Source organism: Hyla sarda, chromosome 9, assembly GCF_029499605.1.
Source record: "Hyla sarda isolate aHylSar1 chromosome 9, aHylSar1.hap1, whole genome shotgun sequence".
Taxonomy (NCBI): domain Eukaryota; kingdom Metazoa; phylum Chordata; class Amphibia; order Anura; family Hylidae; genus Hyla; species Hyla sarda.
Window position 1 is genome coordinate 44,972,616 of NC_079197.1, and position 12,383 is coordinate 44,984,998.

At 41.7% G+C, this 12,383-nt stretch overlaps 1 protein-coding gene and 1 long non-coding RNA gene across 3 annotated transcripts in view; both read left to right on the plus strand.

Moving 5' to 3' along the window:
* LOC130290292 (60S ribosomal protein L36a-like) overlaps positions 1-12,383 on the plus strand; it is a 196,798-nt gene that overhangs the window by 61,865 nt on the left and 122,550 nt on the right. The gene's annotated exons all lie outside the window — the stretch shown is intronic.
* LOC130290293 (uncharacterized) overlaps positions 1-12,383 on the plus strand; it is a 35,505-nt gene that overhangs the window by 14,617 nt on the left and 8,505 nt on the right. For both annotated transcript variants that reach the window (XR_008847558.1, XR_008847557.1), the window contains 2 exons: positions 5,530-5,704; positions 11,981-12,158. This is a non-coding gene — a long non-coding RNA (uncharacterized LOC130290293). The remainder of the gene's footprint in view (positions 1-5,529; positions 5,705-11,980; positions 12,159-12,383) is intronic.

The window sequence follows — 12,383 nt, forward strand, 5'->3', positions numbered from 1 at the left end:
GTGGCTAATAGCGCGTGGCACTGATCGCGGTGCCGCGCGCTATTAACCCTTTTGACGCAGTGTTCAAAGTTGAACGCTGTGTCTAAAGTGAAAGTAAACTAATGCCGGTTAGCTCAGGGAGCTGTTCAGGATTGGTGCGATGAAATCGCAGCATCCCGAACAGCTTACAGGACAATCGGAGGGTCCCTACCTGCCTCCATGCTGTCCGATTGCCAAATGACAGCTCAGTGCCTGAGATCCAGGCATGAGCAGTCAAGCGGCAGAATCATTGATCAATGGTTTCCTATGAGAAACCATTGAACAATATAAAAGATCAGTTAGTGCAGTGTTATAACCCCCTATGGGAGCTATAACATTGCAAAAAAAAAAAAACAGTAAATAAAGATCATTTAACACCTTCCCTAATAAAAGTTTGAATAACCCCCCCTTTTCCTATAAAAAAAAAAAAAGTTTAAATAAAAATAAACATATGTGGTATTGCTGCATGCGGAAATGTCCGAATTATATAAATATATTTTATATATATATATATATATATATATATATATATATATATATATATATATAAAAATTTGACCGCATGGTCAATGACATACGCGAAAAAAAATTCCAAAGTCCAAAATAGTGCATTTTTGGTCACTTTTTATATCATGAAAAAATGAAGTCCTATCAATGCAAAAATGGTACCGCTAAAAACTTCAGATCATGGCGCAAAAAATTAGCCCTCATACCGACCCATATGCGGAAAAATAAAAAAGTTATAGAGGTCAGATGACAATTTTGAACGTATAAATTTTCCTGCATGTAGTTATGATTTTTTCCAAAAGTATGACAAAATCAAACCTATATAAGTAGGGTATCATTTTAATCGTATGGACCTACAGAATAAAGAGAAGGTGTCATTTTTACCGAAAAATGTACTGCATAGAAACGGAAGCCCCCAAAATTTACAAAATGGTGTTTTTTTTTCTATTTTGTCTCACAATTATTATTTTTTTCAGTTTCGCCGTAGATTTTTGGGTAAAATGACTGACGTCATTACAAAGTAGAATTGGTGGCGCCAAAAAATTAGCCATCATATAGATTTTTAGGTGCAAAATTTAAAGAGTTATGATTTTTTAAAGGTAAGGAGGAAAAAGCAAAAATGCAAAAACGGAAAAACCCCGGGTCCTTAAGGGGTTAAGAGGATAAAGGAATAGGAAAAGTCCAATCTATAGGGAAGGTCCCAGATGGATAGGATCCAGCACTCCAGAGTGGTGAAGAAATCACATCTTTATTGTAAATCTATGGAGATAAAAATATGCAAAATACAAAAACTGTATAAGATAAAACCACCAACGCATTTCGTCTATCCTTTATCAAGGAATGAACGCCATTGATTAATGAATAAATAACAATCTTTTCGAACTACCACCTCCTCATTAAGCACACACCTGAGTACCGCCTCCAGCATGGAAGATTAAAGGGGTTATCCACCATAAGGTGATTTTAGTACGTACCTGGCAGACAGTAATGGACATGCTTAGGAAGGATCTGCGCTTGTCCTGGGGCTAAATTGCTATGTTGTGAGATTACCATAATACTGTGGCTAGCTTTTTGTGAACTAGTATTTCCTGTTTGGCTTTTCTTTTTTTGACTACAAATCCCACTATTCCATTTTCCTTCCTCCCACACATCAGTCACCCCACCCATTGAAACAAAAGACCTGTGGTTTTCAATCAGGGTGCCTACAGCTGTTGCATTAGTTGCAGTTGATCTCTCTCCCACCAAGCGATCGCTCCACCCATTGAAGCAGACAGGCTCCCTGTCATCAGCTGACTAGTGAGTCAGGTCTCGGCCGCATTGCAAGCTGGGAAAAATCTGAGACAACAGTCATTTTGTATGCTGATAAAAATAAATAGTGGGGTGAATATCACATAAGAATTGTGGGAATCCCGTCACACACAGGTACAGACACTATATTATGAACTACACAAACTTTACAGCCCCTGTAGCATAGTCAAATAAAAAAAAAATCCTGGAATACCCCTTTAACTCTTTTAGAGCCAACACACAATAATGTAGGTGAAATTTCATATACACTTAGAACTTTGGTCACAACATTAGTTTGCGTTTGTCCGTTTTGTGCTAATCATCTAGAGACGTTAAATATGCACATTTCAGATTCTTATATGTATAAAAATATATGCCGATTGAACTGCCATATTACATTCATGTACACACGATGCTGGATAGGTGTATATGAAATTTAATCTATATTATTGTGTGTTGGCTCTAAATTTCATATACACCTATCCAGCATCGTGTGTACATGAATGTAGTATGGCAGTTCAATCGGCATATATTTTTATACATATAAGAATCTGAAATGTGCATATTTAACGTGTCTAGATGATTAGCACAAAACGGACAAACGCAAACTAATGTTGTGACCAAAATTCTAAGTGTATATGAAATTTCACCTATATTATTGTGTGTTGGCTCTAAAAGAGTTAATCTTCCATGCTGGAGGCGGTACTCAGGTGTGTGCTTGATGAGGAGGCGGTAGTTATAAAGGATTGTTATTTATCTATGGCGTTCATATCTTGATAAAGGATAGATGAAACGCGTCGGTGGTTTTATCTAATACAGTTTTTGTATATTTTTATCTCTATGGATTTACAATAAAGATGTGATTTTTTTTTTTTTTTTTTACCACTCTGGAGTGCTGGATCCTATCCATCTGGGACCTTCCCCTATAGATTGGACTTTTGCGGTTTCCTTTCATTGTATTACGGCTACATGACTCCCTTGCACCTGGAGCTGGCAGTCCAGTGAAAAGCATTCACTCATAGGAGATGGTGAGCTGTATCATAATAATCCATTTTGTTAAAGGAGTAGGCCAGCTTACAAAAATGTATTCCCTATCCATAAGACAGGATATAAGTGTCAGTTCACGGGGGTCCAATCGCTGGGACCACCTCGCAATCTCCAGCCCGACACCCTGGATAGGGGACACATTTTTCTAAGCTGGATAACCCCTTTAAGCCTTTTTTTTTATTGGGAGGGAACCCCTGTTTGTGCCTGATTGCTGCAAAAATATATGGCAATTTCTTTGTTTTCATGCACCTCTGTATTGCACCTGCGAGCATAATGCTGAACTAGGTGAACTAGGATAGCAGACATTGGAGCTTTTAACTTTGGCATTTAAGGGGTTTAACTGCTAGGACAGAAGTAATTTTGCCTCTGTTGAACCTGCACTATTGCAGCAAGGTGAATGTACCGCACCTTGGTGGCAGTGATGTGTGTGTATATTATATATGTGTGTGTATATAATACATTATATAATATATGTACTGCATTCTGCCAAGGGGTTCAGATATTTAATATAATTCTATAACTAGTTTAACCCCTTAAGGACGCAGGGTTTTTCCGTTTTTGCATTTTCCTTTTTTCCTCATCACCTTCTAAAAATAATAACTTTTTCAATTTTGCACCTAAAAATCCCTATGATGGCTTATTTTTTGCGCCACCAATTCTAATTTGTAGTGACATTAGTCATTTTACCCAAAAATCCACGGGGAAACGGAAAAAAAATTCATTGTGCGACAAAATTGAAGAAAAAATGTCATTTTGCAACTTTTGGGGGCTTCCGTTTCTACGCAGTGCATTTTTGGGTAAATATAACACATTATCTTTATTCTGTTGGTCCATACGGTTAAAATGATACCCTACTTATATAGGTTGGATATTGTCGTACTTCGGAAAAAAATCATAACTACATGCAGGAAAATGTATATGTTAAAAATTCTCATCTTCTAACCCCTATAACTTTATTTTTCCGCGTACGGGCCGGTATGAGGGCTCCTTTTTTGCGCCGTATTCTGAAGTTTTTATCGGTACCATTTTTGTATTGATTGGACTTTGATCGCTTTTTATTAATTTTTCATGATGTAAAAAGTGACCAAAAATACACTTTGGAATTTATTTGCGCGTACGCCGTTGACCGTGCAATTTAACTAATGATAAATTTTTATAGTTCAGACATTTTCGCATGCGGCGATACCACATATGTTTATTTCTATTTACAGTTTTTTTTTTATGGGAAAAAGGGGGAGATTCAAACTTTTATTAGGGAAGGGGTTAAATGACCTTTTTTTTCACTTATTTTTTTTTTGCAGTGCTATAACTCCCATAGGGACCTATAGCACTGCACGCACCGATCTCCTATGCTGATCCCTGCAAAGCCATAGCTTTGCACGGATCAGTCAGATAGGAGCTCGATTGCTAAAGCCTGTAGCTCAGGCTTGGAGCAATCAATCGACGATCGGACGCCGCGGAGTCAGGTAAGGAGACCTCTGCCTGCGTCCCAGCTGATCGGGACATCGCGATTTTATAGCGATGTCCCGATCAGCCCGACTGAGCTGCCGGCAAGCGTTTACTTTGGTTTTCAGACGCGGCGGTCAACGCCCTACGTCCTTAAGGAGTTAAACAATTATTTCTGCGCCTGTGAAAATGTAAAACATGGTTGTACCTCAAAAATGTAATGCAAAATTTGGTTTAAACACCTTAAATGAATTTTAGGCTGGGTATGCTTCCGTGTTCATGTACTTTGTTCTGCTACTGTACTTTGACCTTACTTGGGTCTGTTATTGCACTTATGTACTGAGCTTGTGTATATACTGAGCTTTTTTCTGGTACTGTATTTATGTGCCGAGCTTGGTTCTGGTTTTATTTATTAAAATTAGTTCTGGTTTTACTGATTATGTTATATATTATTGTTTTATTTGATAATGTTCAGGATAAGTTTCTGCAGTGTGCTATACAGCACTATGTTTTAGTCAGTCAAGCAGTTGTTTAAGGGGTACTTTAGTGGAAAACATTTTTATTTTTTTCAAATCAATTGGTTCCAGGAAGTTAAACAGATATTTGTAAATTGCTTCTATTAAAACTCTTGAATCCTTCCAGTACTTATCAGCTGCTGTATACCACAGAGGAAGTTGAGTTGTTCTTTCCAGTCTGACCAGTGCTCTCTGCTGACACCTCTGTCTATCCCAGGAATTGTCCATATCAGGATAGGTTTGCTATGGGGATTCGCTCCTACTCAAAACAGTTCCTGACATGGACAGAGGTGTCCGCAGAGAGCACTGTGGTCAGACTGAAAAGAACTACACAACTTTCTCTGTAGTATGCAGCAGCTGACAAGTACTGGAAGAATTAAGATTTTTTTTTAATAGAAGTAATTTACAAATCTGCTTAACTTTCTGGAACCTATTGATTTGGAAAAAAATGTTTTCCCACTGGAGACCCCATTTAAATTTGAATCCCACTCCTGGGAATAACTTTTTGAATTGGCCAATTGCAGAGCTTAATGAAAAGATGCTCCCGAATTGTAATTTTATAGAGAATGCAAGTATTTAATTTAAAACAGACCTATCAGGAGAGCAGACAGGTCCTCTTTTTAAAGAAGCAGTCCAGGAATTAATTTATTGATTGCTTATAAAGCGCAGCATAGTATGCCACTGTTTCTAATAAGACCATATTTTCCAGCGAACAGCTCTTTATGCAGATGGCAGATATGATGGTATCAAATGGATGGTTAAAAGCTGGATACAAGTACCTGTGCATTGATGACTGCTGGCTAGCTACAGCCCGGGATGAAAAACACAGACTGCAAGCAGATCCCATAAGATTTCCTGGAAGGATCAAGAAATTAGCTGATTATGTAAGTTATACCTCATTGTGCATTCACACGTTTAGGTACATGACATAACAATTACTCTGTTTTCCTTTACACTGATATCTATAACTGGTCCACACAATCTAGAGGTTGTCCTAACTAGATAATCCCCACTTGCACCCACATCTGCCAACAGGAGTGGAGAGCTGATGCAAGGAGTGTTACTCCATCTTCATGGCTCAGCAAAAGCACTTAAAGGGGTATTCCAGGAAAAAAACATTTTATATATCAACTGTCTCCAGAAAGTTAAACAGATTTGTAAATTACTTCTATTAAAAAATCTTAATCCTTTCAGTGCTTATCAGCTGCTGAAGTTGAGTTGTTCTTTGTCTCTCTGACACCTGTCTGGGGAACTGTCCAGAGTAGAAGCAAATCTCCATAGCAAACCTATTCTACTCTGTGCAGTTCCCCGACAAGCAGAGATGTCTACAACTCAACTTCAGCAGCTGATAATTATTGGAAGGATTAAGATTTTTTAATAGAAGTCATTTACAAATCTGTTTAACTTTCTGGAGCCAGTTGATATATAAAAATAAAATATGGAATACCCCTTTTAAAGAGAATCTGACAGCTAGTTCACTAAACCCAGTATACTATAGTGTTGGAAATAGTTTTATTCCTAATGCGCCTTAGCGCACATTGGTACCGGGGAGCTCATCTGTATTCACCCCCAGCCCACCCCGGTCTCCCATCCTTTGACCCCGTTCTTCTTCCCAGAAAGCATAAGAAAGCCGGGGCTGAAGGATGGAAAGCCAATTCCAGTGGCACCAGGGGAGTGGTGGGAGGTAGGTTAAAGTTTGTTATTTTTCTTGCTGCACTCCTGTACGGGGCCCCGGCAGCCTGCGGGAAGGGGGCGTGTTGACCACTGCACGAAGCGCCAGCTGACATGCACTCTCAATACAACTCTATGGCAGAGGTGGAGCGCTTGACTGCCCCTTTAAGAGGCTTTGTATTTTGTATAGAAGAGAAAGTCTCTCAGACTCCTAAAATGCTTTGAACCAACACATTGGCCGTCCTGTGTTACTGCACTTCCTGAACTGACAGGGAATACACTAAAGAATACTATAGGTGCTTCTTGTCAAGAGCCTGTCCAGTGTTAATATATTCAGAATGGTAGCACCCACTGTATATTTCAACTTCACAAAATTTGTTGTAAGGTAAATGCCAATAAGTGGTTAAAGAGGATATCTCAAGATCTAAAGTCATCACTTGTCCACAGGATAGGTAATAACTTGCTGATTATAAGGGATCCAACCACTTTAGTGATCAAGAGAATGAAAGTCCCTTGTCCAATAATGAACTTAGTAACACAGAGCTGTAGCTAGCCCTTTTTTGTGCCTGGACAAGAACAGAAAATTGTGCCACCCCCTGTAGGTAGGTAGCTTGGCCCCGGTTTCACCCCTTTTACAGGTGTAGAGGAGTACAGGGGTGAATAGGTGTACTTGGGGTAACAGAGGTGTACTTGGGAGACAGAAGGGAAACAGAGGAGTGCACATGGGTGTCAGAGAGGTGTACATGGGTGACAGATGGCTAACAGAGGGGTGTACTTGGGAGACAGAGGGGTGCACATGGGTGCCAGACGGGTGTACAGGAGTGTCAGAGGGGTGTAGAGATGTGACCGAGGGTTGTACATGGATGACAGAGGTGTAGAGGGGTGTACATGGATGACAGGTTATACAGGGATAACAGGGGTGTAAAGGTATTACAGGGGTGACAAAGGGGTGTAGAGAGGTTACAGCAGGTGACAGAGGGATGTACAGGGGTGTAGAGGGGTGACAGAAGGGCAGGGGTTCAGTACCTGAAGCTGAGTAGGCCTCTGTCAGCGCCGCCCCTGCTCCTTCATTCTGCTGAGGGACCCGGGAGAATCCAGAGTCCAGAGCTGCTCCACAGGAGAGGGAGGATACACGAGGATTGGAGCGGCAGCATCACCCGTCCCGGCACTGCACAAAGGCTTCTCTCCAGCCCAGCTTGCATGCCTTTAATTCACAGGTGCACAGGCCTGGGCAGGAGAATCAAAAAATCTTAGCACCATATTTCACACCAGAGTGTCCTGGCACCCCATTTGGGAAGCATTGCCTAGTGTAATGTGTGCCAGACTCCCTGTGCAAGCAGGTGCATCGGCCAGGGCCAGTCCAGTCCTGGTTGCTGCGACCCCTTGCAACAATGCGCCTGAGGTGATCGCCTCACTTGTCTCATGGGAGCTACAGCCCTGGAGTAACAGTATACATGCTCTGCCACCACTCCATTCACTCTCTATTGGAATTTCAAACATTGCCGAGCACCGTACTCTATATACTGTGCTGTTCTCTTGATAGATGCAGGTCCCAGTGCTCGGAGCCCTCCATTCAGCCAGTTATCACCTATTCTATAAATAGATAATATATTTTTTTAAATATTAGGATAACCCCATTTACTATAGTAAATTTGAAAGTGACAGATTTACTTTCTGCAATAATAGAACAACTCGGGAGTAGAATACAGAGTATGATCCTACTTATGTACAAATGATCTGTATAAAACACACTATGTCTAGTAAAGTTTAACCCCTTAAGGACTGAGCCCTTTTTCACCTTAAGGACTCGGCCATTTTTTGCAAATCTGACCACTGTCACTTTAAACATTAATAACTCTGGAATGCTTTTAGTTATCATTCTGATTCCGAGATTGTTTTTTCGTGACATATTCTACTTTAACGTAGTGGTAAAATTTTTTGGTAACTTGCATCCTTTCTTGGTGAAAAATCCCAAAATTTTATGAAAAATTTGAAAATTTTGCATTTTTCTAACTTTGAAGCTCTCTGCTTGTAAGGAAAATGGATATTCAAAATATTTTTTTTTTTTATTCACATATACAATATGTCTACTTTATATTTGCTTCATAAAATTGATGAGTTTTTACTTTTGGAAGACACCAGAGGGCTTCAAAGTTCCGCAGCAATTTTCCAATTTTTCACAAAATTTTGAAACTCGCTTTTTTTCAGGGACCAGTTCAGGTTTGAAGTGGATTTGAAGGGTCTTCATATTAGAAATACCCCATAAATGACCCCATTATAAAAACTGCACCCCCAAAAGTATTCAAAATGACATTCAGTAAGCGTTTTAACCCTTTACGAGTTTCACAGGAATAGCAGCAAAGTGAAGGAGAAAATACACAATCTTCATTTTTTACACTTGCTTGTTCTTGTAGACCCAATTTTTGAATTTTTGCAAGGGGTAAAAAGGAGAAAATTTTTACTTGTATTTTAAACCCAATTTCTCTCGAGTAAGGACATACCTCATATGTCCATGTTAATTGTTCAGCGGGCGCAGTAGAGGGCTCAGAAGGGAAGGAGCGTCAAATGGTTTTTGGGGGGCATGTCACTTTTAGGAAGCCCCTATGGTGCCAGAACTGCAAAAAACCCCACATGGCATACCATTTTGGAAACTAGACCCCTCGGGGAACGTAACAAGGGGTAAAGTGAACCTTAATACCCCACAGGTGTTTCACGACTTTTGCATATGTAAAAAAAAAAAAATTTTTTACCTAAAATGCTTGGTTTCCCTAAAGTTTTACATTTTTAAAAAGGGTAATAGCAGAAAATACACCCCAAAATTTGAAGCCCAATTTCTCCCGATTCAGAAAACACCCCATATGGGGGTGAAAAGTGCTCTGCTGGCGCACTACAGGTCTCAGAAGAGAAGGAGTCACATTTGGCTTTTTTGAAGGAAATTTTGCTCTGGGGGCATGCCGCATTTAGGAAGCCCCTATGGTGCCAGGACAGCAAAAAAAAAAAAACACATGGCATACCATTTTGGAAACTAGACCCCTCGGGGAACGTAACAAGGGGTAAAGTGAACCTTAATACCCTACAGGTGTTTCACCACTTTTGCATATGTAAAAAAAAAATAAAAAAATTTACCTAAAATGCTTGGCTTCCCAAAAAATTTACATTTATACAAAGGGTTAAAGCAGAAAATACCCCCCCAAAATTTGAAGCCCAATTTCTCCCGATTCAGAAAACACCCCATATGGGGGTGAAAAGTGCTCTGTTGGCGCACTACAGGTCTCAGAAGAGAAGGAGTCACATTTGGCTTTTTGAAAGCAAATTTTGCTCTGGGGGCATGCCGCATTTAGGAAGCCCCTATGGTGCCAGGACCGCAAAAAATACCCACATGGCATACCATTTTGGAAACTAGACCCCTCAGGGAACGTAACAAGGGGTTAAGTGAACCTTAATACCCCACAGGCGTTTCACGACTATTGCATATGTAAAAAAAATAAAAAATTTTTTACCTAAAATGCTTCTTTTCCCAAAAACTTTACATTTTAAAAAAGGGTAAAAGCAGAAAATACCCCCCGAAATTTGAAGCCCAATTTCTCCCGAGTACGGCGATACCCCATATGTGACCCTTAACTGTTGCCTTGAAATACGACAGGGCTCCAAAGTGAGAGCGCCATGCGCATTTGAGGCCTAAATTAGGGATTGCATAGGGGTGGACATAGGGGTATTCTACGCCAGTGATTCCCAAACAGGGTGCCTCCAGCTGTTGCAAAACTCCCAGCATGCCTGGACAGTCAACAGCTGTCCGACAATACTGGGAGTTGTTGTTTTGCAACAGCTGGAGGCTCCGTTTTGGAAACCATGATGTTTTTCATTTTTATTGGGGAGGGGAGGGGGGCTGTGTAGGGGTATGTGTATATGTAGTGTTTTTAACTTTTTATTTTATTTTTTGTGGTAGTGTAGTGTAGTGTTTTTAGGGTACAGTCGCACGGGCGGGGGTTCACAGTAGTTTCTCGCTGGCAGTTTGAGCTGTTGCAGAAAATTTGCTGCAGCTCAAACTTGCAGCCCGATACTTACTGTAAGCCTCCGCCCATGTGTGTGTACCCTGTACATTCACATTGGGGGGGACATCCAGCTGTTGCAAAACTAAAACTCCCAGCATGCGCTGACAGACTGTACATGCTGAGAGTTTTAGTTTTGCAACAGCTGTAGGCACACTGGTTATGTATCACGGAGTTTGTGACCTTACTCAGTGTTTCAAAACCAGTGTGCCTCCAGCTGTTGCAAAACTACAACTCCCAGCATGTACGGTGCATGGTGTAAGGTGACTGCTGGGAGTTGTAGTTTGCAACTGCTGGAGGCACACCGGTCGTGAAACACTGAGTTAGGTAAAAAAAAAAACTCTAAGTTTCACAACCAGTGTGCCTTCAGCTGTTGCAAAACTACAACTCTCAGCAGTCACCGACAGCCAACGGGCATGCTGGGAGTTGTAGTTATGCAACCAGCAGATGCACCACTACAACTCCCAGCATGCACTTTAGCTGTTTGTGCAAGCTGGGAGTTGTAGTTATACAACAGCTGAAGGTACACTTTTCCATAGAAATAATGTGCCTCCAGCTGTTGCAAAACCATAAGTCCCAGCATGCCCATAAGGGAATGCTGGGAGTTGTGGTGGTCTGCCTCCTGCTGTTGCATAACTACAGCTCCCAGCATGCCCTTTTTGCATGCTGGGAGCTGTTGCTAAGCAACAGCAGGAGGCTGTCACTCACCTCCTGCTGTTGCTTCATCGCTGGACTGTCCCTCGCCGCCGCCGTCGCTCCTGGGGCCCCGATCCCAACATGGACGCTGGGGATCGGGGTCCCCAGCACCCGGGGTTGTCTTCCCGCACCCGCTCACGTCCTCCGGAAGAGGGGCGGAGCGGGTGCGGGAGTGACGCCCGCAGCAGGCGCCCTGATTGGTCGGCCGGTAATCCGGCCGACGAATCAGGGCGATCGTGAGGTGGCATCAGTGCCACCTCACCCCTGCAGGCTCTGGCTGTTCGGGGCCGTCAGAGACGGCCCCGAACAGCCAGTAATTCCGGGTCACCGGGTCACTGGAGACCCGATTGACCCGGAATCGCCGCAGATCGCTGGACTGAATTGTCCAGCGATCTGCGGCGATCGCCGACATGGGGGGGCATAATGACCCCCCTGGGCGATATGCCGGGATGCCTGCTGAACGATTTCAGCAGGCATCCGGCTCCGGTCCCCAACCGGCTAGCGGTGGGGGCCGGAATTCCCACGGGCGTATGGATACGCCCTGCGTCCTTAAGGACTCGGGATGCAGGGCGTATCCATACGCCCTGCGTCCTTAAGAGGTTAAAGGTAATTTTATTACTTGAGGTAGAAAAAATAAACATGATTTTCAACAACGAATTAGCAAAAAAAAAAAGGATAAATGTACAACTTGTAAACCTTGTCTCTTGCAGTATAACTGCATGTTTTGTCATTTTATACACCCAGGTTCACTTCCATGGATTACTGCTTGGAATATATCAGGATCTTGGCATAAAGACTTGTGCTGGATATCCAGGAAGCCAGGGATTTTATGAGTTGGATGCACAAACCTTTGCTGACTGGGGTGTAGATTTGCTCAAATTTGATGGTTGTTATTATGAAAATCTGGAGCAGTTGGAAGAAGGTAAGTGCCAGAAAATAGTGTACATTATTGTTGTGACATTGTAGGATCCTTTAAGAAAAGAGGCTTCAGTATGTAAGCCTGCCAAAAGGAAACATCAAGTATGTATTGATATACAATGATATAGACATGACTGGAATCCCTGGGGACTCAATAACCTGTTTCTAAAATGTTATTGTAAAGATATATATTTGCTAAATTTTAATTCCACAGATGTTATGATCAATA